Here is a 9433-nt window from a genome sequence, read left to right on the forward strand (position 1 = left end):
CCCCCCCACCTGACCTCTCCTAAGCCTATGCGTGCATTGTCCTTCAATCATGTGAGGTCCACAGCTTTCCCAAATAGCACTGCAGCTATATCAGCACTCCCATCAGTGTTTCTCCAATGATTGTACACTGCTAGGCAAGAACAATCTTCTTTTTCTGATAAAACAATGCCAAAGTTTCCCCTATATTAATTTGCAGCGAGGCACTGCCACTAGTCGATGAACAAGGTAATTTATTTCAAATGATTGTTTCAGGGATGCTCCTGTACCCCCTTAAATTTCACCGGAAGTCCCTCATTTTCGTCTGTGACCTTCTTCTGTCTCTGTGTTGGCGTTATAACCTCCGGTGGATTTCTGAGGACTATGGTTAACTGCTCCTCAGATCTCTGCAGGGTAACTTCAAACAGTTAGCCAAACTATCTGTCCAATCTGAGTTTTCTGTTACACAACAAAAACAACTTTTGAACATACATGTTCCACCAAAACAAGTTCCTTCTAGAAGATATTTAACAGAGGCACCGTGGCTCCGTCTGGCGCTTAGCACCACCAAAGAAGCTTGTGATTGGTTTAAAGAAATGCAAATGAACCAGAGCACAGTTTTCTCCTATCCCGGAATGCTGTGTGGCCTAGACAAATCCTCCTCCACAGTGATGTGGACGAAAGACCATGAACAAGGCTACTGTCTGTGGTTAGGTCACATGTCTGTATTAAAACAAGGATTTATATACACTGCTGAACTCAGTTGAACTTGTAAAGTGTAGGTAGCCTAACAGTGACAAACAGGCGCAGGCTGGAATGATACGCCAACATGCCGACGGATTCTGTGTTTATAGCTGAGCTAGACAGAGAAAATTTGGTTAAAACTAGAGTGGTGATCCTTTTTTCCCTCTGTTCTCAGTAAAGTTCGCAGTGGAATGAGCAATGTGTTTGAAAAGAAGACTTTTAAAGATTTCGTGTGTAACTTTTTGATTAAGGAACGTTTGTTATGTTCAAGCCGTTGCCAAATGAGTTGATACAAAGCTAATTATTGAATTAATCAGCTTCATACAAATACTTTAGATTTCTCAGTGTGGCTGTGTTCAGAATACGTTTTTTATAATCCACCGTGTTCTCCTTGGCTACTAGCAACTATGTGCTCTTAACTTAGAATTCCTCATAAGGGAGATATAAACCAGGAACTATAACTTTAAAAGCAACAGTGCTTGTAGCGAAATAACGGGACTAACAGCTTGTTCTGGGGCATTGCAAGACAGCTTGGGGTGACTGCAGCACCAGCAGTCAAGCCTGACTGCTTCTCCCACCTTATCTTTTTAATGAAAATGTGAACAATAAGTCAAAGTTGTTAAAGTGACCTATTTTCTTTTTAAATTAGTTCAGTGCGGTCGATCCAGTTCATGCCGATGTGAAGACTGGTACATTTGGATTTCAAAAAGTAACAGATATATATTCAAGACTTCAAAGTGTTAAATTGAGAACGGAACTTGGCGTGACCTATCCGCCAGGCTAAAGCAGTCAACCCAGGGGAAACACTAACCACTTTCTGCATGCGGCAACAAAAATTAAAAGTTATTTTATCTGTTATAAAGCTTCATGTTAGAATTGTAACAGTGGAACAATCAATTAAATTTAAGTCTGGAAAACAACCAGTGGGAATCTGCCTGGTCACACAAATTTCCTTATTATTTACACTTTACAAAATTACTGTTGTATTTTCTCTACAAATATGTAAATATAGTGTTCTTATAAAGCTCTTTTCTAGTCTCAACAACTACTCAAAGCACATTTACATAGTACAGGAATCATTTACCATTCACACACATTCATGCACTCTGCCCGAGGCATTTATACAAGGTGCCACCTGCTCATTAGATAAACACTCACACATATTTACACTCTGCATCGGGGTTTAGTGTTACACTTTGACGTGGGACTGCGGGACCAGGGATTGAACCACCAACATTCCAATGGCAGGCAACCTCTCTACCACTCAGCGACAGCAGCTAAATATAAGAAACCTAATATTCACTCCCCTGCTCAGTTGCTTTCAGTTCAAGCTGCCCTACACTCAACCACTGTAGCAGACAGTCTCCTGGAACACATTTGTTTCAATTCACTACAACTGTATTGTCCCTGTAGGGCAATTCGGCATAACAAACTGAAAACAGACAACAACCAACAACATACAACCACAAAAACACACTGAAAGTAGTAGAAAATCCAAAGTAACAATACAAAGGTGGGTTACAATTCATGGCTGTTATCAGTATTTGCCTTAGGAAAGAAGGAGCCTGAAACTCTGGAGCTCCAGAGTTTAACTGCTTTCAGATTTCAAAAGTTAGATTTCGGCAGAATCAAAGGAAAAGTGTTTGCCCTGGTCAAAGTACAGTTTTAAAATCCTAAGGCACTGCAGCGTGTTTCTTCTGCAGGAGGGCAGGGAAGAAGGATGCACTAGGTCCTGGTTCAGAGTTTAGGTCTATCTGCTTTGACTAACAAAATGCAAGTTGACTCAAGGCCTTCTCGACTGATGACTCAAATCATCCATTTCTAGCAGTGGCCTCAGTCTTTGTAGAATGCACTGAGAGAGGAAATACTTCATTTGCTGGACAGACATTTACCATCTCCAGAAATTCAGCCAAATTACAAAATTGACATTACAAATACAGTATGAGATTTTAGTCTATCTCCAGTTTTGTATTAGTAGCTCATAGATCATAGAGACAGATATCCATGGGCAAGCAAAGTCAAAACAGTTTGCATGACTAGATTCAAGATTCCAGCTTTCTTCATTGTCATATAACAGTACACTGTATTACACACAAAACACAAAACAAGTCAAATTATTATTTATATGAATTGAACGTGTTCTCATGAACAGGTCCGTATAATATTGTACAACAATGTATGTACACCAACACCAACTGGCTGGTCATGTGACACAAGCTACAGAGCTCTGTCGTCGTATCAGCAGCAGTTGGTATTTGAGTTACTCGAGAACAGGGAGCTTTATGCTTGGTAGAGTGTACCACAAGCTGCCGGTCATTTCGGCACATTACGGTTAATTTTAGGCACCAAAACAACTAGTTCAATTTAGTAAAAAGATTGTGTTTTGGATTAAAACACTCCCAGGGAACACGCATGTCATGGGTGAAGGTCCTTTGTTTTGCACGGGAAAGCGGCTCCTCTGCCTGGCTTGAAAGTGCTGGGTTTTATGACCCACCCATCCAACCAGACCTCCTCCTTAAGTGGTCCACAGAGTCCTTATACAGTCATTGTTGTGCTGAAAAATGGTGGAATGCTATGCATTTTGGTGCTTAGTTTTTGTAGCTATATTCACGTGTGGTTTATGAGACAAGGCTGCTAGATAGCACTGAAAAATGCCATTCCATCCAGACCTGATGCCCTGTTTAGGCGGACAGACCCAACCTTCATCTCAGGGAGGAGGGGGGCTCACCAATCGGCTTCTACCACAAAAATAGCAAATGTTTAGGTAAGTGACAGCAAAAAGAGACAGCATGCACATTGAAAAGAGAGGTGAAGGACATTGAAGGAGACAAGGAAGGAGAGGAATGATAGACGAGAATGAGAGGAGGAGGAGGATAAGACAGGGATAAAAACAAAGAGAGGGGCTTAAAGAAAGCCAGGGCCAGGGTGAAGGAGAAGCCAGAGAAAAAGGAATATGGAGTGAGGGCAGCGTATATAAAAGAATTAAGCAGAAACGATGAAATGACACCCCTCTCCTAGCAACTGTTACCAGGTCACTGATGGACAGCCGGCTGCATGGCAACCAGTCAGCGGCAGAGGATGAAAGGAGAAGAGATGAACAGAGGCCCAGTGTTAGAATGAAGGGGGGGGGGGGAGAAAGAGGAGAAGAGGAAGAGAATAAGATGGAGGGAGAGAAACTGTGACAGTTTCAAGCGGAACATTTTCACCACAGAAACAATGCAATGTTCTCCACTCTACTGTATGCACGTACAAATATTAACATTATCGGCATTAAGAGGATGCGCTCCCCCACAGAGAAAAAGTACTTATTGGTAAAACAAAGAGAATACACAGAGGCAAGTGTTGGAAGTTTGATTTGCAGGTTTTTCACATTGCTGTGTCAGTCCCAGTAACTTCTGGATTCTAAAAAGAAGAGAACTAGAGGAAGGCAGAGCTGCTGTTATGACAGGACGGTTTGGTAGACAGAGTAGACAACAATCATATTTAGTGTCCACATACTGATGAAGACCCCTTCTACAATGCTTCACAACAACAAAGACACTATTTTAGTCGACTATGTGGGTGCAGGAGCCTTCAGCTCCCAGGTGGGTTTGGGAGGCAGACAGATCTCGACATTTGAGAGTAAGCTTCAAACTCTCCTCTTTGATAAAGCCTATAGTTAGGGCTGGACCAGGTTTTCCTTGGAGCAGCTCTTAGTTAGGCTGCTATAGGGGAAGACTACTAGACTAGAGTCACAGCCTAGGATCGAATCGCCAATCTTGTGGTTAAGGGGGTGACCGCTCTACCTATGATCCACAAGCCACCCTATGGCAGTCTGAGCTCCTCTCTTCCTCTCTCTGTCCATCTGTGTGCATTAATTTAACATTAATGCATGTTACTAACTTAGCTTCTTCTCCAGAGTCCTTGTGCAGATTTCCTGGGATTGTGGTGGCACCTGGAATGTGGTTGCAGCTGCAGCCTTTCTCCTGTTAGACACCTGCACTGCCATTATTTCCAGTCATAGTTCAATTATCTTTATTGCTTCGATACTTGCCATCGCTAATCATACCATCTGCTGGAATTATTATGAATCCTATTTCTGTTTATCAAATACACATATATCAGTGTCTCGGGGGAGATTGTAGGGGTCTAGACCTATTCTACCTGTAGAGTTTTCCTGAGATCATTTCTGTTATGCCCACTTTCTGTTATTGAGAATATAAATAGAATTGAATGAAAACTATCTGTGGTTGTCACCAATGGCTAGGTTAGTTTGTGATAATGTTGCAGGAAGCTGCAGCATCGTTGACATTTTAACTGACACCTGCTGCCACCAAATATGTTTTTCTAGTACAGCGGGCTATGTTGTTACCTTTATTCATTAAAACATTAAACATGTCATCAAACACACACATTATTGTTTTTTGAGGTATCAATCTTTTATCATAAAATGGTATCAACTACTGTTTTGGTTTTGTACATTGACACACATTAAAAACTTCCATTTTCTTTCCATCCATAGCTCTCTTCCCTCCACTGCCTCTTCCCCTCTCGCTCTTAGACTAACCATCTCTGTCAGAGCTCATCTGCATCACTACACAGCACAATGACTGAGAGGAAGATATAGAACATTCCAGCGATATATATGGAAATATATGTACTGAAGTTTTGCAGCAATGTGTGTGTTCTAACACAGGTATGTGTTCACAGAGCTGACTATCTTCGAAATACTCAAAACCACAGCCTAATGCAACACGAAGGTGTCAAAAGTATTGATACGTCAATCCTTTTTCGATACCATGTGTTAAAATGATACGATTTCCAGTAAATATACATTGTCATAGCATCGAAAGTAGCAAAGCTTAAAACAACACACATCAAAAATACAACAAAGCGTAGCATACCGACTGTTGTGATAATGTGACATCCCATTTTGTGAGAACACTGAAGAACACCTCTCTCTCCGTTTTATTTGTTCGATGAATTGTAAAACTGTTACACTGAGACAATCTTTCCGTCCATCCTGACTCTTTCTTGTCTTACTACACATCATCAGAATGAATGGGGTGATAGGTTGTGTGTGTATATCCTTGAGTGTCTCGTTAAACCATTAGAAGATTTTGAACTGAACCCTGCTTCGTGTTGCTTCGTTCTCCTAGCTCGCCACTACACAAACTCACAGAGGACCAATAGATGAGGGGCCACAAAACATCCATGATTGGATTGTTGATATATATTTTGGACGGAAACATTTTTTTCCTATGATGGCAAAGGCATGTCCCGCCCTTTTTCTGATTGGCTTACCCAGTTATTCTTACCGTAACCAATCTCACACCTCATGCATGAAAGTCCAGTGTGTAATGTGTTACCAAAATGAACATTATCAACATTATCAAAATTGGTGTTAGCTGTTCACAAACCTGTCCTTTTTCATAAATATGGACCACCACCATAAATTCCAAGTATTCCTTTTGGCATGAAATTTTCCATTTCCATTTGCATGAACTGACCATACAACCAAATAACAAGATTTGTTACCAAGCATTTAGTGCCAACTTTTAATCCCTGACACGTTTTAATGCCTACTGTTATGGACACAATTCAGTCAGTAGTAAAAATATATTGAGGTTCCATACCCAGCCCAAGCATCCACGCAGACAGCCACACACAGCTCCCATATTTTATTTCCCTTTGTCAGACTTATTAAAATGCTCTTCCTCTTACACCTCCACAGAGGCCCATTGAGATGTGCAGCATCCCAGTACAGTGAACAGGTTGTGGGGTTATTGCTTCCACTACAAGTCCCCTGTGACGTCAAGGATCCACTGATCAGACTCAGCTGTCGCCCAGCGGTTGATAGCACTATGGAGTGGTCTTGGTGTTCCCACATTAAAGGAAAAGGATCTTTTAAAAGGAAAAAATAAAAAAATGGATCTCTCCCTCCAAAAGCTATATGCTCATAGAAAAAAGAAATCAATGACATTTTACAACAAAAATGCTTCTTGATTCCATACCAGTGCTTTTCGAAGGGACATCTTGTACTCTTTACTCCACTACACTTTACAGCTACTTGCAGATTACAATTTAACATATACATCCCATTTGACCTGTCTAGCAAAAGATGATGCATTGTTACAAATAAAACTACCCACAATAATATTAGGTCATTAAAATGACCACCAGACCAGCTCAGGATGTTCTTCTGAACCATTCGTACATAAAGCTACGAAAAAGGGATGCACTGTAAGTCATATGTATTCATTGTATGTATTACTGTAAGCCCGACATGGATGCTCACTCCAACGCAGCGCTCTCTGCTGTCCACAGTAATTAGGACCGGAGTGGGGCATTGAAGTTTGTCTCCCAAAAGAAGTTAAGGGTGTCCATGTCCCGGACGTACCACGTAAAGGGGATCGGTTGCCGTAGTTTGTAAGATATACAAATTTATGAGAATACGTTGTCAACCTACACAGAATCTACAATACATAATACACAAAATCCTGTTCACACATACAGTATATGCACCATAAATAACAGGAATTATTATCATTTTAAAAGAGGAAGGAAAGAAGAATATGATCTAATGTTAGGCCATTGGCTGCATGCTGAGTACTTGGACTTTGAAAGTTTAATTTCACAATTTAATTTGCGTGGATACATTCTACGTGTGAACTGTGTGTACTACATAGTGTCCTCTAAAAATCTCTTCACTACCCCTTCACTAGCAAAATATACAGTTTATATTGCAGTATTCAGACTGTTAGTTTGAGCAGCTATGGTATATGGACAACATAGTATAACCTACAGTAATTAGTTTTTTATATCAATTTTTGGGGCTTTTTTCACTTATGATGTGCATTGACTGGAAATGGGGGGGGGGGAGATGGGGGGATGACACGCAGCCAAGGGAAGCAGGTCAGAATCAAAACCCTGCGCCTCTGCATGACTGGGCGAGCAAGAGGTTATAATCACAGTTATAATCTTTATTGTAAGCAAAGTCTTGGAGTGAAAAATGAAGTGATTTCAGCAAGACTGAGTGAAATATTCAATACTTAGATGAGATCATATTTTGACTGGCTGCCCCATTCCATCAATTTGACATATTCTAAATGTGTGTTGTTTGCACCATTTTTTTTGCCCATTTCTCCTGAACTCAAAGTCAAGTCTGAGATCTCGACAAGAATTTCAAAAAAGTTCTGGCCGTTTGAACAATGTGGGAAAAGTTTGCGAAGATGGAGCGGCTCTGGGTCCAGAAGAGTTACAGCAAGATTGTTGAAATGCAAAATATTTCCTGTGCAGGTGTACAGTGCTGAGTTTTTTTTTTTGGGGGGGGGGCATGATATTTTTACTGACACACAGTACAAATGCACAGCAGCACACACACACACACACACTAAAAGTGCATAGCAGATGCATTGGAGATGTGTACCAAGGTAACTCATTTTCTCTCTAACACTCTCTTTCGGCTTGTGGTGCCAGGAGTCAATAAAGCTTAAAGGACTGGGGACTTTGGCTGGCCTGGCCTTTTGTGTCCAAACACACTGCCGCTCGCACAAAAGTTCCTCTTGAGAAGAAAAATAGACAACACTGGTTCCTGTCATCCATCACAGGGGGCCATTTAGGGGAATTGCGGAGTGTTTGCTCAAGCCTTAATTAAAATGCACAGCCCATCACTGTGTTCCTGTGCTTAACCTTGGCTCGCCCACTTCTCACTTGCTCCCTCTTCACTCGACTCGAGAGAGCGAACATCAGGGTGTTCAAATGCATAGGAAAGGCGCACACACACGCACACACACAATTACAATGTACTGTATGTATGCCAGGACTGGCCAAGTCAGTCCTTACTCTGGTGATTCGCTTCATTAGCATTCTTTACATCTCCCTCCAATGCTCTTAGTGCTGAAGGACACCAACCACACACACACACACACACACACACAATCACACACAAACACACACACACACAAACACACACAGATGCTAGCCTCTGGATGAGGTGTGCTTCTTTATCGTAACAGCTGTCGTGCTACAGCAGGCTGGCAGGAAGGCGGTTGGGGGGTAATGATGGTCCTGCATCCTGCTGGTGGCTAACCAGATACCCTGGCACTGGAAACTGAGGGGAGGGGGTTGTGTTTCCATGGGTGAGAGTAGCATGATGGGGTGCTAGTCGCCATAAGATATAGGGTCTGGGATGATAGGAAAATTTAAAGTCTAAAGCTCTACTAGCAGCTCCATAGAAACTGCAATGTTTTTGATCACAAAACGCTTCAAGTCATTGATTGGACAACATAATCTTGTAAAGCAATAACGCAATATGATCATAGTGCATCATACAAATACAATTACACTGACATTCAGAGGATGGTCATATTCAAATGGAACATTTTCATGTGTTTCCACATTAGCAGAACATCAAACAATAATGAACACGTCTTTGAAAAATGTCAACAAAACTGTTTTTAACATGTAAAATCTGAATATTATGTGTTGTATCCTTTACCTACTCCTGGTTAAATAAAGTTATACACATCGAGGAAAGTGTCCTGCCCTGAGGAACAACAAGATGGAGTTGAACATTTCTGATCTAAACGTGACTATCATTAGGCCCAGCAAGCCAAAGAATGGAAAGAGAGAAGGATTCTGGTAAAGAGAGACAGAAAATGTTCCCTCTCAGTTTGGAGCGAGAGTCCGGGCGGGAGTGAAAGTGTAAAGCTGTGGGGAGGGGAAAATGAGA

The 9433-nt window shown here is 41.4% G+C and overlaps 1 protein-coding gene and 1 long non-coding RNA gene across 3 annotated transcripts in view; both read right to left on the bottom strand.

Annotated features, from left to right (window-relative positions):
* The window catches only part of LOC117943172 (receptor-type tyrosine-protein phosphatase gamma-like), a 455813-nt gene that overhangs the window by 361326 nt on the left and 85054 nt on the right, over positions 1-9433 (bottom strand). The gene's annotated exons all lie outside the window — the stretch shown is intronic.
* The window catches only part of LOC117943192, a 20605-nt gene continuing 15709 nt past the window's right edge, over positions 4538-9433 (bottom strand). Inside the window, exon 4 of the long non-coding RNA XR_004656305.1 lies at positions 4538-4550. This is a non-coding gene — a long non-coding RNA (uncharacterized LOC117943192). The remainder of the gene's footprint in view (positions 4551-9433) is intronic.

The sequence above is a fragment of the Etheostoma cragini genome, chromosome 4, assembly GCF_013103735.1.
Source record: "Etheostoma cragini isolate CJK2018 chromosome 4, CSU_Ecrag_1.0, whole genome shotgun sequence".
In the NCBI taxonomy this organism is placed as follows: Eukaryota; Metazoa; Chordata; class Actinopteri; order Perciformes; family Percidae; genus Etheostoma; species Etheostoma cragini.